The 26238-nt window shown below is 34.6% G+C and overlaps 1 protein-coding gene across 1 annotated transcript in view; it reads right to left on the bottom strand.

Moving 5' to 3' along the window:
• LOC309861173 (uncharacterized protein) overlaps positions 1-26238 on the bottom strand; it is a 734084-nt gene that overhangs the window by 47336 nt on the left and 660510 nt on the right. The window lies entirely within an intron of this gene.

Genomic DNA, 26238 nt, shown 5'->3' on the forward strand with positions numbered 1-26238 from the left:
TCTGTTACTACATTCCATCTCCTCCTCCTCCCCCACTCCCTCTTCCCTTCCCTTCCCCCTCCTCCTCCTTCTTTTAATATCCTTAATGTCCAGTGTCAAAGTAAAGTATAAAGGAATACTGCAGACCCCAAGATTGTATTTGAAGGAAAAATTCTACATTAGTCAGAAAACATCAAGCCATTAGTCATTCAGCTAATTGGAAACCTTACACCTGTAAACATAGACTAAGTTTTCCCTTCAACCTTTCTCAAGATGGGATTGGGAGGGAGACAAACCATAAGTGACTCTTAATCTTACAAAACAAACTGAGGGTTGCTGGGGGGAGGGGGGTTGGGAGAAGGGGGATGGGGTTATGGACATTGGGGAGGGTATGTGCTTTGGTGAGTGCTGTGAAGTGTGTAAACCTGGCGATTCACAGGCCTGTACCCCTGGGGATAAAAATACATGTTTATAAAAAAAATAAAAAATTTTAAAAAAAAATTTTTACATAATGAAGGAGAGAAACTGCCAAGCAAATCCACATTGCTTCACTTTTTTTTCATTTTTTATTTAAATTCCAATTAGTTAACATACTATGTAATAGTAGTTTCAGGTATACAATATAATGATCCAATACTTCACATGACACCCAATGCTCATCACAATAAGTGAATTTCATAATCCTTATTACCTAATTCAACCCATCTCTCCACACACCTCCCCTCTGGTAACTGTCAGTTTGTTCTCTATAGTTAAAAGTCTATTGCTTGATTTGCCACTCTCTTCTTTTTTCCCTCTGTTCATTTCTTTTGTTTCTTAAATTCCATAGATGAGTGATATCATTTGGTATTTGTTTTCCTCTGATGGACTTATTTTAATTAGCATAATATGCTCTAGCTCAATTCATGTTGCTGCAAATGGCAAGATTTCAATCTTTTTAATCATTAAGCAATACTCCATTGTAAATACATATCATCTTCTTTATCCATTCATCAGCCAATGGACACTTGGGCTGTTTCCATAATTTGGCTTTTGTAGGTAATGTTGGCATAAACATTAGAGGGATGTTTGAATTAGTATTTTTATATTCTTTGGATAAATACCCAACAGGGGAATTGTGGAACTGTGGGGTGGTTCTATTTTTAAGATTTTGAGGAACGTCCATACTATCTTCTAGAATGGCTGAACCACTTTGCGTTCCCACCAATAGTTAGGGGGATTCCTCTTTGTCCACATTCTCACCAACATCTACTGTTTCTTGTAGTTGTAGTTGATTTTAGCCACTCTGACAGGTGTGAGGTGATATCTCAAGAAGTTTGAACTGCATTTCCCTGATAACTATTGATGTTGACCATCTTTTTGGGTGTCGTCCATCTGGATGACTTCTTTGTAAAAATGTCTACTCATGTCTTCTGCCCATTTTTATTCGGATTAATTGGTTTTGGGGAGTTGAATTTTATAAGTTCCGTATATATTTTGGATACTAATGCTTTATCAGATATGTCATTTGCAAATACCTTCTCCCATTCTGTAGGTTGATTGTTTCCTTCACAGTGCAAAAGCTTTTTAGTTTGAAGTCCCAAAAGTTTATTTTTGCTTTTGTTTCTCTTGCCTAAGGAGACATATTTAGAAAGAACTTGCTATGGCTAATGTCAAAAAAGCTATTGTCTATACTGTCTTCTAGGATTTTTATGCTTTCAGGTCTCATATTTAGGTATTTAATCCATTTTGAATTTGTTTTTGTGTATAAGAAAGTGATCTAGTTTCTTTCTTTTGCATATTGCTGTCCAGTTTTCCCAACATCATTTCTTGAACAGGCATTCTTTCTCCCATTGGATATTCTTTCCTGTGTTGCTAGAGATTAACTGACCATGTAGTTATAGGTTCATTTCTGGGTTTTCTATTCTGTTCCTTTGATTTATATGTCTATTTTTGTGCCAGTACCATCCTCTTTCGATCACTACAGCTTTGTAATACAACTTGAAGTCTGGAATTGTGGTATCTTCAGCTTTGCTTTATTTTTCAAGGTCACTTTGGCCCTTTGTGGTCATTTGTGATTGCATACATATTTGAGGATTATTTGTTCTAGCTATGTGAAAAATGCTGGCAGTATTTTGATAGGAATTGCATTAAATCTCTAGAATGCTTTGGGCAGTGTAGACATTTTAACAACATTCCAATCCATGAGCATGGAATATCATTCCATGTGTTTGTGTCACCCTTAATTTTTTTTTTTTCATCAGTGTTTAATAGTTTTTAGAATACAGGTCTTTTATCTCTTTGATTAGAATTATTCCTAGGTATTTCATTGTTTCTGGTGCACTTGTAAGAGGGATTGATTGATTCCTTAATTTCTCTTTCTGCTGCTTTACTATTATATACAGAAATACAAGAGATTTCTTCATATTGATTTCACATCCTGGGACTTAACTGAATTTACTGAATTTATTTATCAGTTCTAGCAGGTTTTTGGTGGAGTTTTTTGGGTTTTCTATATGTATTATTATACATATAGAAATAGTGAAAGTTTTACTTCTTCCTTCAAATAGTGAAAGTTTTCCTGCAAATAGTGAATGTTTTACTTCTTTTACTAATATGGATGCCTTTTATTTCTTTTTATTGCCTAATTTCTATGACTAAAACTTCCAGTACTATGTTAAGTAACAGTGGTAAGACTAGATAGAGATCCTTGTCTTGTGCCTGACCATAGAGTGAAATCTTTCAGTTTTTTCCCACTGGGGATGATATTTGCTCTGGGTTCTTCATATATACTCTTCATTATGTTGAGGCATGTTCCCTCTAAGCCTACTTTGTTGAGGGTTTTTATCATGAATAGATGTTGTACTTTGTCAAATGCTTTTTCTGCATTTATTGAAATGATAATATGGTTCTTATTAATATGGTGTACTAAGTTGTTTGATTTGTAAATAATGAGCCACCCTTGCAACCCAAGAATAAATTCCACTTGATCATGAGCAATTTTCTTTAATGTACTGCTGGATTCAGTTTGCTAGTATTTTATTGAGAATTTTTGCATTATCAGGAATATTTGCCTCTACTTCTCTTTTTAAGTGGTATCTTTGTCTGGTTTTGATATCAGGGTAAGGCTGGCCTCTTTGAATGTGGAAGTTTTCCATCCTTTTCTATTTTTTGAAATAGTTTCATAACAATAGGTATTAATTCCTTTTTAATGTTTGGTAGAGGGGTGCCTGATTGGCTCAGAGGGTTAAGCAGCTGACTCTTGGTTTCTGTTTGGGTCACGATCTCAGGATCATGAGATCAAGCCCCACGTTGGATTCCACACTCAAAAGGGAATCAGATTGAGATTCCCTCCTTCTCCCTTTGCTCTTCACCCCATTTCATGCGCTCTCTTTCTCTCTCCCTAAAAATAAATAAAATTTTAATTAAATTTTATTTATTTTTTATTTTTTATTAACATAGAATTTATTATTTGTTCCAGGTGTACAGGTCTGTGGTTCATAACTCTTACACAATTCACTAGCGCTCACCATAGCACATACCTTCCTCAATGTCCATAACCCAGCCACCCCTCCTTCCACCCCCTTCTACTACTCCAGCAACCCTCAGTGTTTCCTGAGATTAAGAGTCTCAGTGTAATTCCTGGGTTGTAGGGTAGCTCTATTTTCAGCTTTTTGAGGAACCTCCACACTGTTTTCTAGAGTGGCTGCACCAGCTTGCATTCCCACCAACAGTGCAGGAGGGTTCCCCTTTCTCTGCATCCTCACCAACATCTGTCATTTCCTGACTTGTTAATTTTAGCCATTCTGACTGGCATGAGATGGTATCTTACTGTGGTTTTGATCCGTATTTCTGAAATGCCGAGTGATGTTGAGCACGTTTTCACATGTCTATTAGTCAAGAAAGAAATAAATCTTAAACAAACAAACAAACAAACAAACATTTGGTAGAATTTGCCTGTGAAGTCATTTGGTCCTGGAATTTTGTTTGTTGGGACTTTTTTTGATTACTGATTCAATTTATTTGCAGGTCTTTGGTATGTTCAAGTTTTCATTTTCTTCCTGTTCCAGGTTTGGTAGTTTATATGTTTATAGGAATTAATCCATTCTGCCACTTATCTAGTTTGTTGGTATATAGTTTTTTATAATGTTCTCTTATAATTGATTGTATTTCTGTGCTACTGTTTATTTCTCCTCTCTTGTTTGTGATTTTATTTATGTGGAACTTTCTCTTTTTCTTTTGATAAGTCTGGCTAGAAGTTTATCAATATAAATAATTTTTTCAAAGAATCAGTTTCTGGTTTCATTAATCTGTTCTACTGATTTTTTAGATTCTATATCATTTGTTTCTGTTATAATCACTATTATTTCCTTCCTTCTGTTGGCTTTAGGGTTTGTTTATTGTTCTTTCTCTAGCTTCTTTAGGTATAAGATTAGGTTGTTTGAGATTTTTCTTACTTTTTGGGGTAGTCCTGTATTGTTATATAGTTCCCTCTTAGGACCACTTTTGGTGCATACTAAAGGTTTTGGACCACTGTGTTTTCAACTGCATACTCCATTTTTTACATTTCTTTTTTGATTTCCTGGTTGACCCTCTTTTTTTAGTAGCATGTCATTTAACCTCCACATATTTGTGGTCTTCTCAGATTTTTTCTTATAGTTGACTTCTAGTTTCATAGCATTGTGGTCAGAAAAAAATGTGTGTTATGATTTCAATCATTTTGTATTTGTTGAATTCTGTTTTGTGACCTAATATGTGTGATTGATTCTAAAGAGTGCTCCATGTGCACTGAAAAGAATGTGTATTCTACGGTTTTAGGATGGAATGTTGTGAATATATCAGTGAAGTGCATCTGGTTCAGTGTGTCATTCAGTCATTGTTTCCTTATTGATTTTCTGTTTAGGTAATCTGTCCATTGATGTAAGAGAAGTGTTAAATCCCCTCCTCTTATTGTATTATTATTAGTTCTTTATGTTTATTGTTAACTGTTTTATGAGTTTGTGTGGTCCCACATTGGGTGCATAATATTTGCAATTACTCTATCTTCTTGTTGGATTGTCCCCTTATTATATAGTACCCTTCTTTGTCTCTTATTATAGTCTTGGTTTTAAAGTCTAGTTTGTCTGATATAAGTATTGCTGCTCTGGCTTTCATTCACATCCATTTGTGTGATAAATATTTCTCCATCCCCTCACTTTCAATATATAAGTTTCTTTAGAACTAAAATGAGTCTCTTATAGGCAGCATATAGATAGGTCTTATTTTTTTTTTCTTTTAATCCATTCTGACACCCTATCTCTTATGATTGGAGCAAATATTCCATTTACATTCAAAGCAATTACTGACATATTGCCATTTGATGACCTGTTTTGTTAGTATTCCTGGAGATTTTCCATGATCCTTTCTTGTCTTTTTCACTTTTGGTCTCTCCTTTCACTCTAGAGTCCCCTTTAATATTTCTGACAGATCTGATTTAGGGATCACAAACTCCTTTAGTTTTTGTCTGGAAACTCTCATCTCTCCTTCTATTCCGAGTGATAGCCTTACTGAATTGAGTATTCTTGGCTGCAGAGAATACCCATTCAGCACTTTGAATATATCATGCCACCCTATTCTGGCTTGCCAACTTTCTGTTCAGAAATTTCCAACTAGCCTTATGGGTTTTCCCTTGTAAGGTAAGGACTTCATTTCTCCTGCTGCTTTTAAGATTTTTTCTTTATCACTGCATTTTGCAAACTTAATTACAATATGTAAAACATATAGTACAAAAGAGTACCAAAAAAAACCCATATAGTACATATAGTACAAATCAACAAAAGAACCTCTTTTTGTTGATTTTGATAGGAATTCTCTGTACCTCCTTGATCTGGATATCTGTTTTCTTCTTAAGATTAGGGAAGTTTTTGGCTATTATTTCTTTGAATATATTTTCTCCCCTCTTTTTCTCTCTTCTTCTGGGACTCCTATAATATGAATGTTATTACACTTGTAGAAATCACTGAGTTCCTAACTATATTCTGGTGTTGCATAATTCTTCTTTGCTTCTTTTGTTCAGCTTCATTATTTTCCATTATTTCATCTTCTAGGTCACTAATTCATTCCTCTGCTTCTTCTAGCTTGTTCATTACATCAAGCCTGTTTCCAATCTCATTTATTACCTCTTCACCTCTGACTGAATTTTTTTTTAACTCTTTTATATCTGTGGTAAGGGTCTCCCTAAAGTCTTCTATTCTTTTCTCAAGGCCAGTGAGTATCATTATGATTATTAGTTTAAACTCTCTATCAGTCATGTTACTTACATCTGTTCTGTTTAGTTCTCTGACAATGGCTTTTTTTCTTCAATTTGAGATAAATTCCCCCATCTTCACATTTTGTCTAAATCTCTGCCTTCTGTGTGTTAAAAAAAATAATAATAATGATAAAAAAGCCAGTTCTGTCTCCTGCGAATGGCCTTATGAATAAGAAGTCATTTAGTGCATGGGGCCTGGCACTTCAGGGAGTGTTGCCAGTGTGTGCTGTGTGCACCGTGCTGCTGTTTTTGGCTGCTCTGTCCTTCAAGCCAGTCATCTGCAGAGGCTCTCTTTGCCTGCTGTGGGCAATGTTTGGTCCCTACTCTGAATGTGGTGAGCTTTAACTAGCTGGGTCCTGATCTGCTTGTGAAATAAGACCTGCCACCACCTGTACCAGAATTGAGGACCTGTAGAACCTTCTGGTTGGAAGATGTGGTATGAGCAGGGGTTTGTGCTGGTTTTCTGGGGGAGGGAGCCCACTGCAACACTGGGACTGAGGCAAGTGAGTAACAAGGGCAGTCCCACCAGAGCATGGGGGGAGTGAGGCTTGGTGTATGCAAGTTAGGCAGACAGTTTTGGTGCTGTGCTGCTTCCCTCATATGGCTCTGCGTTTATCATGAGGAGTGAGGAAAGAAATGGCACCAGCCAGCTCCTTTGTTCAAGGAGAGTTGTTTCCATGAAAATGGCCTCTCAAGAAAGCAGTTTGAGAAGAGCAAATAAGCTCCCCACTATGTGCCCCAGGCACTCTGCAGATCACTATTTGCACACTATTCATTCCCAAATTGTTTGTCTGCCTTCTCTCCAGGAGCACTACAGTGCACTCTGAGCTCTAACCTTGCCAAGCCTGCTGACCTTTAAAACTCCTGGATTAAGCCCTGCTGGTTGCAAGAACTCATGAAATTCAAGTCCTCTTTTTTTCCAAGACAGTGGGTTTGAGGGTATATTCTCCTTGTGTGTTCCCCTCTGTGTGTGCCTCTCTCTCTTTTTCTCTCTCCCTCTCTCTCTCTTTCCCTCTCACTCTTCTCTGCGACCATGCCCTCCTCCCCTCCAAAGCAACCACAATTCCGTTTCTTCCTTAAAACACCTCTCCACACTTCCTCCTTTCTTTGATGTGGCCTCTTCTCTCCCTTTACTTGTAGAGTTTGTTTTCAGTCATCAGATTAATTTCTGGGATATTTAGGATGATTTGATAGTTGTCTAGTTGTGTTTGTTGGATGAGGTATGCCCAGAGTCCTTCTACTCTGCTGTCATCTTCCTCTTTCTCTGTACTTCGTTCTTATTCAAAATCATCCCTAATTATCTACACCATATTGCAATTAAAGTATACCAGCTATGCTGGTATCTAAAGTAAATTATTTTTAGAAGAACTAAATGGTAACCAGAAACTATTTTACATGCATGAAGCATTAATCCCAGGATTTATTTACTCTTACTAAATTTCTAACTGACTGCCCTTCTTATGGGCAATGAACTTTTTACAATTCTTTATATTAGTTTTTCTTCAGCACAAAATTCTCCAGTGTACAAGCTGATTTGTCTTTTCCATGTAGATTTTCTTATACTCTGCCTCAGCAAATTTCATTTCTAAATTCATCTCAGTAATGAATTATTAATATTTAAGACCATAACAAAGCTTTGATTTTGGTTGAATTCGGAGGGAAGAGGACAGGTGGTACAATGAGAAAACATATTTTCCATAATGTAGAAATAACTGTGTGGTTGAAAAGGAAACAAGATGGACACTTAAGATGTGTAAGATGGGGACAAAAACCATGGACTTAAAATTCTTTTACTAAGATAAAAGATGGGGAAAATAAGTTGAGCAACTTTTTGAAGAGTATAATTTAGAGGCCTGATGACATAAAATAGCTACAATCATCTTCAAAACATGCATAGACAAACACCACAGCCAGGGATTGTAGTCAGGATTGAATTTTTCCAGAAACCACAGGGAGGTAATACAAGGGTGATAATGAATTCTTGTATTAAGAAAATCTACTCCCTGCTGTTTCTCCACAGGAGAAGGGCAAGAGAAACAAAGCCTGGTTTTAAAAGAAAAAGGAAAAAAGAAAAATATTTTCATTCCAGTAAAGCAATTAATTTTTTTTTTTCCTTTTGGAAACCAACTAGAAAATATTTTTCAAAGTATGCTCACCAAATTTAACCTATTTAAGTATTACTTTCTTTTCCCTAAAGGGTGTATAGACATTCCCAACATAAGAAAAGAAAATAATGGATTAAGAAAATAAAGCTTTTCAAGAGGAAATAATATTTATAATAAAAATGTTCTATTAGCTATCAATAGTTCAGCTAAGTGCAGAAGATACAATATTTTTATGTGGGATCCAAAAAAAGCCCAAGTAGTTTATTTAGAACATGTTTTAGTGATCAATTACTTTCTTATCTGTTTTGTATGAACTATATCTTCAGCTTTAACCATTCTCCAAATTTAAGCCATTTCAAGTTCACTCCAGATATCGTACAGGCACCTCAATTTTGACATGTCACCAACTGTCCTTAACATAAACTACCTCCCCCTACACCCATATTTGCTCTTCCTTCTATAGAGCCATCAGACTTGTAGTAATCCTTTCTATGGAACTAGGAAAACCTGGTCAGCTCTTGTCTCTATTTACCTGTAACTCATCACTGTGTCTAGCAACTCCTCTATTTAATTTTTCTTAAACCTGCCCATCTTTCTATTCCTTGCACCCCCTCTATTACCATATCTGAAGCATTATTATACTTTTCATACACTTTAGAAAATCCAAATCACCTGAAATTTCATTACATATAAACAGCTTAATATCTTGCTATGTACTTTTAAATGATACGTACATACAAAAAATCTACAGTATAACTGTAGAGACTTCAGATTCAGGTTTTGTATGTTTGCTTATGTAAGAAAAATGCATTAAAGATGACACTTTATATCATACTGAATTTTGAAAGAAGCTGGCTAGCAGATAATTCACGGTTCTGCCGTCCAACCAAACCCCCTGAATGCCAGAATCCTGTATTATAACTGAGGAGCAAGTCAATATCTCAGTACTACCAAAAAGGCAGATGTCACAAATAAAGCCTTTAATATCAACTAAACACTTAACTAGATTTATGCCCATGACATTCCAAATATGTTTCTGTGGGAATAAAAATGATATCGTTATTATTATTTTATCATAATGAAAACAAAACATACTCATCAAGTGCTTATAGTGTCCCAGAGACTATGCTAAGTGTTTCTAAGCTTCATCTCATTTTATTCTTAAACCAACCTTATAAGATGGGTACTACTATCATTATTCATTTTATGGATTAGGAACATGAGCCCTAGAAATGTTAAATTACTTTCTCAATATGAATCAGCTAGTGATACTAAGAACTAAGTTTTGTTTTACTCTATAGCCTACAGCTTTTCCATTGATAGATAGCACTGCTTCTTCATCATCAGCAACTGATTTTTATTTAGTGCATATAAAGACTCAGTATTACATTTAAATTTTAACAAATATATAAATTTGGGCCTTTTGTAATATTCATTCACGTGACTTGAAAAATAGGCACACAAACTTCTGAATTACCCTCACTAGATTAATCAGAAAATAAAATAACACTTAAAGTTCATTGCGGGAGAGAGGGGGGACCCACAGTGTAATTATAGTTGTTTCATTCTGAGGATTAATTGTTTCTCCTCTACCATGAGGAATATATCTGCTCTTTGATGAACTGTTGACAAGTTTGCCACACTGTGGGAGATCACATATGCTATACTGTGATGTTGTAAAATGAAAATGTGAGATGAAATTCTATTGCCTACAGCTGTTAACTTTTTAAGGAGTGTTAGGAAATTTTGTCAAATTAATTCTAACTATATAAGAATAAATAACATAATAAACTATTTTGTTTCCACTAAAAAATAAGTATATAATGAAGGAGAAAACAAGGGCACAAAATTGTCATCCTTAAAAGAGACATTAGATTCTGATTGAACACTTCACTTTCAAGTTGAAAGAAAGTGAACAGAGAGAAAAATGAGAAACAAGATGTTTCTCTAATACTCATGAGATAGTAAGCAAACTTATAATAAGTAATTAGGTACATAAAATCAGAGGTGTCTCTAATTCCTTCTGTGAGAAGAGAATTATGCAAATACACATTGGATAATGTTTTTTTGCCAGGTAATTGTTCAGAGAATTCAAAATTCTATTTTATTTAATATGTGCTCTCCTAAAATGTATTTAACATCATTATTCCCATTTTATAGAAGAGGAAAATGAAACCTGGATTTTACGATCTTAAGAAAATCTAAGGGCTTTTCAGTGCTGAGAGCAAACAGTCCAAGTCTGATTTTATGACTACTAAATCTGTTTTCTTCCTATCTTACCACTTACTCTGTGTTACAGTATAAAATGGGTAAAAATGAAAACAAGGTATTTGATTCATTATTACTGTTTGTTAGCACTAATAGCTTAATTTAAAAATAGGTAAGTATATCTGACTAGAAGTTCTGGGCGTCTGAGAAAAGGAAGCAACATTCACCACCTTGCAGAATTTCAAGATGACTGAGTGGCTTTGAATGTACAGAGTGAGAGATATAGTACTTGAAAGTCATCTCGCGGCTTAAAGCTTATATCTGAAAGAGACCAAGTGGGATACAATCCTGTGGGCAATTAATATTCAGCTGCTACCTTTACCACACCTGCCATTTTCACCCTTGAACCAACTGTCTGCACCAGTAAATTGCCCTTACTCAAACATTGCAACCTGGAGTGCAAGAGCTGTGCTGTCAAACCAGAAATCTTCTTTTTTGTTGTTTTTTAAGTTTTTGTCAGAATTCCTCTCTTTTGATAAAAGCACAATATCCCAGATCCAAAGCAAATGTGACCTTTTCTGATCTTTCATTTTCTTTTTATTCATTGTCTGAAAAACTCATTGACATATCTTGAAAGAAAAGCTCAAGGTAGGAGTTTTCACATGAATTCACTCCTCTGGTATTTCCCAAACAAGATTCGTAAGTCAAACATCAGTTGACCCTTTGACCCATATCCTCGAAAGTTCCTTGTATCTGTGAAATTTCTTTCATTCACTGATGGAAGTTTGTCTTCGGCTGTTTTGCAAAGCATTTTGGGGGGACACATGGACAGGAAAATAGAGCAATTCCCACTGCCTCATTCAAAACTATCAAAAAGTATCTAGGACCTGCTTCTTGACTTTCAAAACAGATAGATATGGTTTTCTATCTTAAGAGAACAAAACGTAAGTCTAAATTAATTACATTCAATAATGTGAATAAGCCAAAATATAAGTTAATATAACAAATATGTATTGAGTTAATATACAAGTTAATATAACAAATTATATTTATTGAGGTAATATACCAAATATGTATTGGCCCAGACCCTAGAAAGTTTGTTACCTCTAAAACCACAAGAATTCAATTTTTAGTAAACATCACTTTTCCGTTGATCTGCCAAGCAACTTTCATTTATATACCTATTAACTTAGTGATATAAATATTTTTCATATAATTGTTATCACCATAACAACTGAATTAAATCTGAAGCTCTCCAGCTTTGGAATTAAATTCCTTGGCTTCAATTTTCATGTTCTATGACACTAATAATAGTTGGGCACTGAAGCTCCTTTGAAAGATCATTCCATTTGCAGGGTTTACTTCTATTGCTAGAGCCTGCACTTTGCCAGTGACACTGCAGAATGACTAATGTGTTGGGGGAGATCAGCAAAATATCAAAATTTAATATTTTTCTAATCTTAAGTATAAATCAGGGCATTTTAAGGATTAACTGGGATTATAATGATTTTTAAAAATAGAACATTTGTTTCTTAAAAATATGCATAAGTGAAAATATTATGTTAACTAAGTCTATTAAAATTAATAACTTCTATTTGGTGCCCATTTGTTGACCATTCAGAATTTTTGACATTTCTTAATATGAGAAATAGTTAATATCAGGGGATATTTTACATTAAAATCTATTTATTATGAAACTGAGGTACTTAATTGGGTTTGCTCATGTATATTATTTCATATATTAATTGTTTCAATCTTGCAGGAAAGAAAAGTATCATAGGTCACTTTACAGGTGAATTGGGTCATGGTGCTACAAATCTAAGTGAATTCTCCAAAGTTATACAGATTATAGAAATAAGTTACATAAATAGGAGGTGTTGAGGCCAGACTCAGGGCACAGTCTTCTAATTTCAATTCTTCCATTCAATAAAATGCCAGAGGTCTGGGTTCCTTCTCCCACACCTGTTACAAGCTTCTGGGAAGGCCAGATGAATTACCTAATTTTCATTACTTCCGCTTCTTGACTGGAAAAATTTTAGGTAATTTTATTTATGTAGTGAGAAAGTTGTAGTGAAGAGAGGATGGGAGAAAAAAACCAAAATGTTCATGTTGAAACTGTTTACAGTTTTAAGTTTGGTGCATCCTTTGCAGAGTTTTGCTTAGTAGTTTTGATTTTTGTTGTCACTGTTCTTAGCTGGAAAGAACCTAGGAGTTGAATATGCACTTTAATCTAGATAAATATGTAAATTATTCTTGGCTATAAGGCAAATCAGTTAGAAACTCTGTTTTCTTCACTGTGCACCTAAGGGTCCCAAGCAGTGGCTGCAACAGAGCATTAAATGTCTGCTGGGCTGAACTGAACCTTTTCTCCCCCTTCTCAATAAAGAATCAAAATGTTACAAGTATTCTCAAAGGTCCTAGTCTAGTGTTCTGTCATTATGATAAAGAGGATAAAATGAATGAGGTCAATTACTAACATAAAATTTGATACAATATGTATATAATATGTATCTTGTCATGCACAGGTATTTGTTCATTTTCTGCTTTCTTATGTGAATCCATGGGTATATGCAATTAAAATGGATTAATATTTGCTCAGTTTTATGGAATTTTATGAAAAAACATATTACTTCATTCACTTCTGATATTTTTCCTTAGCTTTGAGACATCTATAATTTTCTACATTTTGAAAGCAGGTCAGCACAAATGAGAGATGGAAATAGCATCTAAGTGGTAAACAACTACCCCAAAAGCCACATTTTAAAAAATAAGGGTGAATTTGATACTGAACATTTACCTCTAAGCAGTCTGCATTCTGACAGGGCCAGTTTCTCATATTTTCAAACCTCAGGGATTGTTTTGGTTAAAAACACAAGCTATAGAGCCTATAGTCTAAAATCAGCACTGCAAAAAAGCACTGCAGTTGATCTATGACATGACTGAAGCCCCACTGAAATCTTAATTTTTTTAGTACCTTGAGTGTTTAAATTCAGGGTTTTTTTTTTCTTCTCACATTACACTTATCAGTTTTACTAAGGATAATGAAGTCCTCTGAAACTGGGAAATGAAATTTAACTTGGGAATATTTTCACTTATTACCTATTAATAATGGTTACATAACCCCTAAAATATTTGGCTTTTCCTGTCAAACATGAAAAATTGAGAATTGTAGTTAATGACATCTGTTTCACAGGTATCATACTCTTGCGGGAGAAGTAGTTTATGCTTCTGGACATTGTTCTCAGAGAGCCTCTTGATCCTAAATTACAAGCACTACAGACCGTTAGAGGAATAAGAAGGCAATTTATTCTCTTTTGCATGCAGCCTAGACTGGTGTTTAAAATTGGGGCTGCCAACATAGCAACTGTGTGGTGTTTCTTTAATGAGGGTGTTGCTGGACCAGAAACACAGCTGAGACATTTAGATTTATTTTATGGCAGTCCTGAGAAACGATCTATTCCTAATCAGAATAATTTGCCCATAAATGACTCCTGACAGAGCTCCACAAGAAAAGCAAATCTAAAAGTCCTAATCTCTCCAAAGCTGTGAATCCCAAAAGACATATGTACCTTTGTCCAATAAGTCTGCAGATGCAACTGTTAAATAGGTATAAACAGAATGCATTATAGTAAATCTCTCTGAAATGATAAACGAAACTGCAGTTGGCTTTTAATTTTGATCTCCTAGTTTTAGGGATCTTAATAAATGTCCAAATGTCCAAAAGATAAACATTATTCAATCTCTTCAACTAAATTTAAACTATATTTGCTCAGTGCAGAACCCAGGTTACAAAACTGCCAATTTTTCATCAAATTTTAAAATAATAGTAAAGTTAATAATTATTTACTCTGAAAAATTCTGGTGGTCTCTTTCTGCTCTTTAAGCACACCTTTTACCAAATTCAAATTAGTAACCTGAATATACATCAGGAATTCTAGTTTCACATGATTTTCCACAGTAGATCAGAAAAGCAGAATGGGCAAAGGGGTCTTTTGATTCTAAAATATGTAAGAGAAGAGAAAATTATTTCCGTGGAGGTACGAACTGGGTAAAAAGTAACAATCAGTGAATTTTATCTGGTAATTATCCGGGAAATTTTAAAGGTAAATGCCATGACGATAATTCTTAGAGTTCTCTAAGTAGCTATAAAATTGTTTTTTATGGCAGCCACATGCCATTTAATAAATTAATTAGGAGTATACTTTTAAAATGTTCTTTTCAAATAGTTTGCACATGACAATTGTTTCATTAGAAAACAGTTAATTTTAAGTAATCTTTTCTCTACATTTTTTTGTATAATAGGACTGATCAACAATTTTAGCAAATGACTGGACAATGTGATTTTCAACAGATACAATGAACAATACCTTTTTTTTTTTTTGGTTAAGCACAAGGTTTTCCAATGCAGTACTTCATAATGAACTGACATTTGGCAGTGAGGAGCCTTTCTAAAGTTCAGGAACTGCATTAAAAAGAGAATTATAAAGGGCATCATTAAAATTTAGGTAGAAAACTGTTACTGAGCATTTCAATTACAGAGCTACATGACTGGCAGTAAGAAATAATAGGCACAAATTAGTACTATTGACTGTTTCTTAACATCTATTCAACTGGTCTAAGGAATGACTGCCTTGGATACTGTCATAAATTCTGTAATGTACAAAAATCTAGTCTGATTATCATCACTTTTTCACTGTGACCCTTCTAAAGAATTTTTGTTGGTACAAAAATTATAGACCCAATACATTCACCTTATTAGCTTAGTTGCAGTTCCATTTTCATTTTCTCCACCTTTCTCTCTGCTGTAGACACGCATCCCTTATTTAAATTTTACACAGTAGTTAGAGGCCAAGAAAATAAGCAGGAATGCTCATTCCATAAAACGTGATACTTCTAATTAGTCTGCTGAGACTTTTGGAATATGCATAAAGCTGTAGATGTGGTATTAAATCACATTTTTATTACCCAAAAATTAATGTTTACCATGTGAATGCAAAGGTGTTAAGGATATGAAGTGTTAAGTTCTGAAGATCCTGAAAGTCATTTGTTTCTATAATATAGTTCAATATATATTTTTATCCTTCAAAAAAACTTTGAATATCTTGGTTTTCCCACTTCCTTTATTGTGACTTCAAGTTTACTTTTTGCTAGATTGTTCAAAGAAATATATACTCTGCTGGTATTTGGAATATATTCAATTTGGGCAAAGTCTTTCTTTCTGTTTTAGATAGTTTAAATGAGCTGGAAAAAAATAAACTCGAAAAGACTAAGGGGCCATCATTGAGGCCAACATTGTGTTTAGCTCACTAAGAGAGATATAACTCTATAGATTTAAATAGTATTTGGCTGTCACATTTATACATAAGAACTGACAAATTTATAATGGCTAACAGACAGAAATTGATTTATGAGTTTGGGGAATGGAAGGAAACCAATGGAAATGCCCTTATTAAAAATCTGCAATTTTTTCCTCAGGCCATGTTACCATAATAAATGTGAAAATAGGCTTGATTTCATTCAGAATTAATGTAGTTTAAAATAGAAATGAATCTCACCTCCTGCCTCTGGGAGGTTTGCTGACATTTCTAGGGCTGTTTCAGAGAATCAACATGATAAACAGAATGCATGTGCATATATGTGTACCTATCTAAACATTATATCCAACAAAAGCATATTAATAAGGTAAAAGTTTGTCCAAATCAAAGATTATTAATTGTGGAGGTAAAACCCTATAATGTAGAAAATGTTGGGGCACCTGGGTGGCTCAGTCGGTTAAGCATCTGACTCTTGATTTTGGTTCAGGTCATGATCTCGGGTATGTGAGATCGAGCCCCCCCCACCCCCCCACCCCAGTCAGGCTCTGTGCTCAGCAGGGAGTCTGCTTGAGATTCTCTCTCTCTCCCTCTCTCTAAGCCTCTCCCCCTGCTCAAACTTCCTCTCTCTCTCAAATAAGTAAATATTTTTTAAATGTCTACTTTGTAAGATTCTGAATAAGTTTAGAGTATCAAGAGCTATTAGTTCTTTTTTACTAATAAAACTGGTTAAGAAGAAAAATTTAATAATCAAATTATCTTAGAGTTTTCTCTCTCCCTTCCTCCATCTCTCTCTGTTTCTATCCACATCAAAATTTTTCCTATACCAGAAACTGCCAGTATCTCATTCTTGATGTACAGAATTCAACTCTATTCTACAATAGGGACCACACAATTAAAAAGAATTAAGTCTAGTGTCAGCAACATTATGGAGAGGCTTAAACAAATTTAGCTTCACAGAGAGAACTCAAACCAATGGAAGAAATTAAGTTTACCTTGAAATGATAACCCTCTTCAAGTGAGCTTCATTTGAAAAATAAATGTCATCTTGTAATTTTGAGAAACATTATCTTTTTCATTTGAAAAATAAATGTCATCTTGTAATTTTGAGAAACATTATCTTTGCGTAAAAGTGAAGTTGCCACACATACATTCTAGGGAGACTAAATCAATCTGAAATGTGGTACTTAAGTAAAGTCGTTGAAATCAGCTACTGTATATAATGTGGAAGTTGAAGGTTTATGTACTTACTCTCTTGTTTCCCTCTCAGTGGTGTACAGGAGGCTTTTACAAAGGTCATCTGGTTTTAATTAAGTCAAATTTAAATGTATAGTCCATTCTACTGATAGATCTCTCAGCAGAAAAAATCTGGTCACCAATTCATGTGGTGATGGATTTGATGGTTGAATTTTAGAAAAGTAAACTCTTATTCTTTTAATGGCACTAGTTTTATATATGAGAAAAATACAGAATATATATCTGTAGTACCTAGAAAGTTCAAATTTTTGTTGCATGCGAACCCTTCTACTACCACTAACTACTGCAAATATAGGAGAAACAATGAGTATGTTTCAGTGAATGCCCCCCAAATTCTGAGGTACCAAAGATAACCCAAAATAAAATATTAAAATTGTTTCTTAATGAATGCTCAAAGCTATACAATGAAATTGTTTAAGACAATCTAAGGATACATAAAAATATTTTCAAAAACGAGGTATTTTTAAGTTAAGATAACTCTAGACTCAAAGGATTATGGACATTGGGGAGGGTATGTGCTTTGGTGAGTGCTGTGAAGTGTGTAAACCTGGTAATTCACAGACCTGTACCCCTGGGGATAAAAATATATGTTTATAAAAAATAAAAAATTAAAAAAATTAAAAAAATAAAAATTAAAAAAATTAAAAATTAAAAATTAAAAAAAAGACAATCTAAGGATACATAAAAATATTTTCAAAAACGAGGTATTTTTAAGTTAAGATAACTCTAGACTCAAAGTGAATTCCAAAAACAACTGCATAAAAACAAAAAGGAACAGAAAAGAAAAAAAAGTTTTTAAAAAGGCATTTGACATTAATGATGGTGACCTATAGATAGATGGAAGATAGAGCAGATTGTTCTGACAGAATAATTTGAGGGAAGGATTATCTCTTCATGTGACAAATCAAAAGATTCTCTTGAAGTGAGGTAATTTATGTGATAATTTGGTACAATATAGAGGAAAGCAAGTAATATTTAATTTAGGAAAACAGTGGTCCATTTATATCAGCTATTTGGGGCTCCATTATTCAAAACAACTTTATATTCCACATATAATCAACTCTTAAAAAATACATCTTTTGACTTGGGGGAAAATGTTGGAGTAAACTTTAAACACAGATACAACTAGATAACACTCATATCAATGTCAATACCCCAGAAAATGCCCAGAAAACAAAACAGACTCTTGTAGAGAACAAACAGATGGTCACCCGGCGGGAGGCGGGGGGGATAGCCAAAGGAGATTAGAATACACTTATCAGGGGGCACCTGGGTGGCTCAGTGGGTTAAACCTCTGACTTCGGCTCAGGTCATGATCTCAGGGTCCTGGGATCGAGCCCCGCATCGGGCTCTCTAACTCAGCGGGGAGCCTGCTTCCTTCTCTCTCTCTGCCTGCCTCTCTGCCTGCTTGTGATCTCTCTCTGTCAAATAAATAAATTAAATTAAATTTAAAAAAAAAAGAATACACTTATCAGGATGAGCACTGATCAATATACAGAATTGTTGAACCACTATCTCATACACTTGAAACTAATATAACATTGTATGTTAACCATACTAGAATTGAAATTTTAAAAAATAATAATAATACATATTTTTTCAGGTAGTTTAGAAGGAAACTGGTTTGAAAACAATTATTTCTGAAAAAAAAAAAAACCATTCACAGAAGTAACTAGTTAAATGTTCGACTGAATAACTAGTAAACATGTGTGTACATCTTGGAGGCCATCTAAAAATCCAGCTTAACACAGTCTGTCCTCTGGCCCCGAAAGATTCATGCCCATCCCAAAGGCAAAAGTACATTCACCCCTTCCTAAGCTTTTCAAGAATCTCATCCCATTCAAACAATGGCTAAAGTCTAAAATTTCATCATCTAAATCTCATTATCTATTGATCTGAATTAGGGCTGATCAGATTCCAAGTTAAAACCCACCTGGGGTTACAATTACTTTCTATCTGTGGACCTGTGGAACTAAAGATAAAGTTATATGCCCAAGTTATGCACACTCACAACCTTTAATGGTGGAACTGGTATAGGATAAAAAGTATAGGAAGTTGATTTCAAAAAGAAAGAAAATGTAAATTAAAAAGGGCCAATTTGGGGCCAATTTTGAAATCCAGCCAGGCAAAATCCAACCAGACTTCTCTGATGAGGTAATAAGCCTTCTGGGCTTTCAGTTCCATCCCCTTTCTGGGCTCCTGATTTGACCTTCTGAGTCATTACAAGTAGAAACTTTGGCAGCTGAACAGTTTTATCAGCCTTCTTCCCAACAGAATTTTTGGTGTATGACAGCCTCTTCATTTTATATCCTCTCCCTCTTTCTTCTAAAATCCAATCTAGAGACCCTTCTGTTGATATAATTTTCTCAAGAATCATAAATATCTATGGTGAATTATACTAGGTTTTAGTCCATTACATAAAATCCACAACTACAAATATTTCAGAGATTACACACACACACACACACACACACACACGTGTGTATATATATTTGTTGCTGTTGTTGTTCCTGCTAAGATGGCTAAGGGACAATTCTCCTAAGCTTCCCAAAGGTACACCCCTTTGAGAAGACTGGTGAGGCATACCCTTAATCTCTTAAAAGATACTCTCGTATGACCCATCTTTTATCTTCTTGTCGTTTTAACAAAAGACTATAGAGCCATACCCTCTGCTTTTACTGTATGCCATACTTTGAGAGAAAAATCTTAATTTTATAATCTTTTGCCAATGGAAAGACAGTCTGCTAATTTCCAAAATCACTAAGCATTTGGGGGTTTTTTGTTTGTTCTGGTTTTTGTTTTTGGGTTTTTTTTTTCCTGTTGTTTTCATTTTTGTTTTTATTTTAACCAGTTTTTCCTCAAATGTCTCCCCCTCTTATATTTACTGTAAGCACAAAAAAGAAACCAAGCAGGATCTCCAGTATTTTTGTCTGTAACATCCCCAGCTATACATCCAAGTTCATTCCTTAAAAGTTCTTTCCACATAGCTGTAGAATACAATTTTGCTAAGCATTCTACTAAGAATCCCCCTTCCTTCAGTTTCTAACACATTCATTACCTCCTTTTGGGCCCTCACTGTCAGTTTCCTTAAAGTCCAGGTTGCCACTCATAATCTGTCCAAGGCTTTTAGGTTTTCTTTATCATGTTCATTTCCTTCTGACCTCTCTCCATCAATGCCTTTACCATTTGTATTTCTCCTAACACTATGTTCTAGGCTTCCTCTACAAACTCCCCAAATTCTCCCTTATTCTCTGTACTGACCAGTTCCAACTGTGTACTCCCCACATTTTTAGGTATTCATTAGAGCACCTTGCCACCTCTGTTAACCAAAATCGATATTAGTTTTCTACTGCTACATAACAAATTACTACAACCTAGTGGGCTAAAGCAACACAGATTTATGAATGAACTCTTTCTGGTAGTCAAAAGTCCAGTGAGTTTACCTGAGCCCTCTGCTCAAGGTCTTACCAGGCCAAAATCATGGTTTCAGCTGAGACTGCAATTCACATCTGAGGTTTAGCATGTGCTTCCAAGATAACTAGCTGTGGGCAGAATTCATTTCTTTGCAGCCACATGAATGAATGTCCCATTTCTTGCTATCAACCAGGCGCCACTGTCAGGGGCCACTAACAACCAACTACATCACTTGCCAAATGACTCCGTTCACCTCAAATAAGCAAGTCTTCCTGGAATCCTTCTCATGCTTCAAATCTGTGATTTCATTGCTCTCTGACTTCTTGACTCAGATTTAAAGGTCTCATATAATAGGTCAAAACCAAATAAATAATATCCCTATCGTAAGGTCAACTGATTTTTCTAAAATCCTTTTATAGCAGTGTCTAGATATTGTCTGAATGAATGATAGGGAGATATGGCAGAGGCTGGGAATCTTGGGGGCCATCTTAGAATTCTGCCTAGCCGAGTCTCCATGAGGTTGAAAAAACTATATTTGAGTAAGATTTTTTTCTTATACATTCTTCTCACTGAGATCTTAATATATCAAGTTTCAATTCCTGTCTTGGTCAAGAGTTAAGTCTGTGACCTTGGGCAATTTCACTAAAGTCTGTGATCATTTCCTCTTCTGCAAAGCGAAAGTAATCTCATAGATTATTGTAATATTTAAATAAATATTCTAGCTCATAGGTAGTATTATTCCTTTATTACTTTCCCTTGAAAGTTTGGCTCAGAACTGCCTTCCCAAGATGTCTTCCTTTCAATAAAAAAGAACAATTTTCTCTTTTACTTCCTGAATATGAATAAATTATTTGTAAATATACCACACAGTGATTGACAAACTGAATCACAGATCAGAATAATCTTGACAGCTTGTTAGAATACAGATTTCTGGGCTTCACCCTCTAGTTTCTGAATTAGTAGGTCTGAGATACAACCTAAGAATATGCATTCCCAATTAGCTCCCAGAATCCAAGGATTAAATTCTGAGAACCTCTATATTGTGTCACTTAAATTATTTCCCTCAAATATGCATATAGGCATGCATATATTATTTTCTTTGATCACTGTGCATTATAAATTTATAGACAGGAGAGCTGACTCTTACCCATCATCTTAAATTTCACTATGTCTAAAAAAGAACTTTAACATATAGTTGATGCCCAAATGGCATTAACAAAAATTGAACCAGTATATCACTACATTATTTTAAGTGGTTTAATACAAGGGATATGATTCTACTTCAGCAAAAATACATTTTGAAAGGAGTATGGTTTTGTCAACTGAATCAATTTTTTCTTATTTTATGAACTAGATGACTTTGATAAAATCTACTTAGCAAAATACAGTACTTGTTTTTATAAACAATTTTTTAAAGATTTATTTATTTATTTGGGGGCAGAGGGAGAGAATCTCAAGCAGATTCCCCACTGATCATAGAGCCCAACGAAGGGCTTGATCTTAGGCCCTGAGATCATGTCCTGAGCCAAAATCAGGAGTCAGATACTTAACTGACTGGGGGGCCACCTAGGTGCCCCTCCCAAATTTTTATGTAAGGCTGACTTGTATGACTAAAAATCTTTCATTAAACCTAACAGAAAATATGAAATAATGGCTAATAAACAAATAATAATAAAATAAACTCTGGTCATGACCATACCAAGATGTATCCAAAGAAAATGTTATAAATCCCAGGCATAACATAAATGCTCTGGCATCTGACATCAAAGGCAATGGCACCCTTTGACAAAGCCATCCCATAATGATGTCTCAGGTGCTGCGCTATGCTCTGCAGACAGCCAAAGTAAAGGTAAAATTTTGACTCACAGGCAATGGTGATTTATTCCATGTTGATTTTATTTGACAGCAGGTGCCTGGTCTGTATTTTAGCCATTACACTTTTATTTTTTTTAATTCCTGCCTCTTAAAATCTAACCTGAACAAAGCTAGGTAACCAAAACCCAGCACAGCACCTGTTCTAGTAATAAAATCAAGAAAATAATGGTCCCAAATTTAGGGTAGCTATAAAATAAAAGGAAAAAAATCTACCTCAAATAAAGCCAAAATAGCCAGATAGGTATGATGTTACTTTTTATGGATCTTTGAATGGAATATGTAGAATATAATAAAGGTTAAACAGTGACTAATTAAGGAAAATGTTTTTTTAATAAACCATATAGGGAAACTCCTTAAGTTACTGAAACCAGAATGAGTTTTTTAGGATCATGACAACATTTTTAACTCTTTACTCAATTTACCCTAAATACCCTCCTTACCTTTAAAAAAAAATGCATACACATGAAAATTTGTTTTCTGAAAATTTTTCACAAACAAAATTCTCCTATATAAAGCTTTAGATTTTTATGGGATCATTCAGGAATGATTAAATTTGTTCTTTTAAAATTAAACCTAAATGCTGACTAAATGAGTGTTATCTTTTAGCCTACCTATAGTCAAAGTCATGTTTTCCTTTCTACTTTGTACAATTTTTTATGAGAAGCAAGCTTTTAGGGACTTTTTATAATTTTAAGGACAGTCTTAAGATTCAAATTCAGATTTTTTTCACATTCTAAATCAACCCCAAGCCCATTCTAATAGCTCCAACTGTGATAGGATAGTTTTGATTCTTTTTTTTTTTTAAGATTTTATTTATTTATTTGACAGACAGAGATCACAAGTAGGCAAAGAGGCAGGCAGAGAGTGAGGAGGAAGCAGGCTCCCTGCTGAGCAGAGAGCCCGATGCGGGGCTCGATCCCAGGACCCTGAGATCATGACCTGAGCTGAAGGCAGAGGCTTTAACCCACTGAGCCACCCAGGCGCCCCAATAGTTTTGATTCTAATCGCAGCCAGCTCATGCTCATAGTCACAGACGAGTAAATTTATTTATACTGGGCATATATTATTGCTTCTATTTTTGAATTTCTGACTCTGCAGAAGCTATAACCCTTTATGGCTGACAATCCCCTACGCTTTGACTAGTCAAGACTTTCAGTGACTTCAAGCATCATCACTTTCACTTTCACTACTCTCTCACTTAAGAGATATTAAAAACAAATGTGATCTCTGTTATGTTAATGATTCTTCAATTCTTTTATACAATCCAGTTTCCAATACCTGTCAACATCCCACAAGTTAACATTACCTTGCTATTAGTCTTCTGAAAGAAAATCCACAACTCACTCTATTCCATCCCAAACCTTAATGTTACATTGAATGGATTTTTTCGCTCTTTATTAAACTGATCTGTTGATTCCTGATACTCTCAGAAGTTTAGCTCTAACAGAGGTGTCAAATTCATGTCTCCCTCTGTGAAGGCTTTAAAAAATTGACAGTTGTAAACTGATTTGGGATAAAGTTGAATCTCCCCAAACTATTTTTTTAACCACAAAACAGCTAAACCTTAAACCAAGGAGAAGTATGATTCCTTAAGATTTCCTCTTACGTCATTGTCATCCACATGTATGTTAGGCTTCTTTCTCCCAGTCTCCCCCACACGTACCCTTATAACTAAAGTTACCTACTCTAGAGTTCATAGACTGCCACTAAATAAGTATGCTGCTGAGTGATGAACAATGCTGGGAATAAAAATGAACAGGATGTCCCAAGTACGATACTGTTTAGACACGCATCTCTAGGCAAGACAACTGCCATTTGCAAAGATAGAGATGCCTTTGAGAATCACATTAAACTTAATTTCTATGCTAACAGATATGAAATTTTATTTTAAACATTAAATTCAAAGTAAACTTGACTTGTTGCTGAATTCATTTTTATTTCTTTGTGTGATTTTGCATAACATAATAAAGTAATTTTTAAATGCTTTCAAAAATTGTTAGCCTCAAAAAACAAGATGTCAAACCATATCTAACGTCATCATATATACAATCCTCTGCAAACCTCACTCACAGAGCAAATGTGGATTTGACTACGATTAAATTAATCCTTGTTTATACATATCACGTAATTCTATTTCTTTCACCCCAAGGGATAACATAGAGAAGTTCTGAGGCATGAGTGAACATGCTAATTTTAGCCAAAACAAAGTATAAAGCACAAAGAAATGTTATAATAATAAAATATAGAAAGAAGTGAAGTACCCCTCGCCAACTACCTCCTATTCCCAGGCAGACATGCAATTCACATGTACAGTCTTAGGCAATTTCGTGATTTACATCACCTTTTCATGGCAACAATTTCATTGACACATGGTAAATTATAAAATATTACCTCTTAACATAAACATTATATACAAATACAAGAAACAATCTTCTCTAATTTGGTGAGAAATCAGTTGAAGACAGTTGGGCTCTCTATGAGAGTACTACAGAGGGAAGGAAGAAAGTTAACATTCTAGACAGTATACTATATTCTTAACACAAATGCTCTAATATTGTTACGCTATGTACAGACCAAAAAGTGTACATTCATAAAGGCAGGTAAATTCCATATATCCAAGAGCTAGAAATAGATAGAGCCCTGATTTAAAACCAGGTTCCTATGACTCCAATGGCTGTTTTTTCTTTTGTTATATTTTCATTATTTTATTAGCTATTCCTGGGAAAATGACAATGACTGTAAAGATGGTATATGTTCTATAGTTTGTTGTAACTATTACATAATTATAATACAAGTATAGCTTTTCTTGTTATTAACATAATTATGAGTATGAAATAAATAGTGAATTGAGAAATCACGTCAGTATATTCTCATCTAAGTGCAAGTTAAAGCTAGCTGTAGAGTTTTTTGTTTGAGAAAAATACTACCATATTGTTCCACAAGATAACAGAAAGAAAAATGGTCCAAAGCTGTCATCTGAAAATGCAACAAATGGGACTAACAGGATTATCCTTATAGTTTTCTTATGAATGCATGAGAAAGTCATTCTGTGAGGAATACTGATGATCTAATCTACCCTATCTATACTGCTTTTTGGATATTTAAGGCATAACTGAAAGTTTTGGAAGGGGAAGAAATTTGGCCCTAGGCTCTCTGCCCACAATATCTCAAATCATTATGGTTCTAAGTATTATATTTCTAGTTCTGCATTTCTAGATATTTCTGCAAGTTGTGAGCTTCCAGGTAACTTGTCTAGCCACAGCAGTCATTAAGGGATAAAAGTAGAGCTGGCATTTGGGTATCCAGTAAGGTGAAATATTTAAGAAAGGAGCTGAGGAGCATACTAAATATACCTTTTCCTCCTTCCCATCATATATAAAAATCGATACTAGGGACAAAGAAAGAGTGAAGACCACTCAGATTTCCTATTATGGGTAGCTTCTGAATATTTAACAAATTTGGAAGGTTGCATATTACAGGGCAAGTCTCGTTAGTGCTACTTTATTGATCAGGGGTACTTTGTATAGTTCAGAGTAAGCTTGTAAATAGTCTTGAGGGGAACTGAGGTTTTATTCAAAGCTTTATATAGTAGCAACATTTGGAATCCAGCATGGTAAAACTGTACAAGTTCCAAGGCTGTAACAGTAAAAGCAAGAAGAAAATTATTTAAGTAAATTTAACAAGTAATTTGACAAAATATTTATCAGTAGGCATATCTATCTATCTATGCAATAGTCTCTGGCCACCTTAAGTGTCACTGAGGAATTACAGAGAAGAAAGCAAACATTTTCTTTCTTTCTTTTTTTTTTTTTTTTTTCTT

The sequence above is a fragment of the Mustela nivalis genome (assembly GCF_964662115.1).
Source record: "Mustela nivalis genome assembly, chromosome: 3".
In the NCBI taxonomy this organism is placed as follows: domain Eukaryota; kingdom Metazoa; phylum Chordata; class Mammalia; order Carnivora; family Mustelidae; genus Mustela; species Mustela nivalis.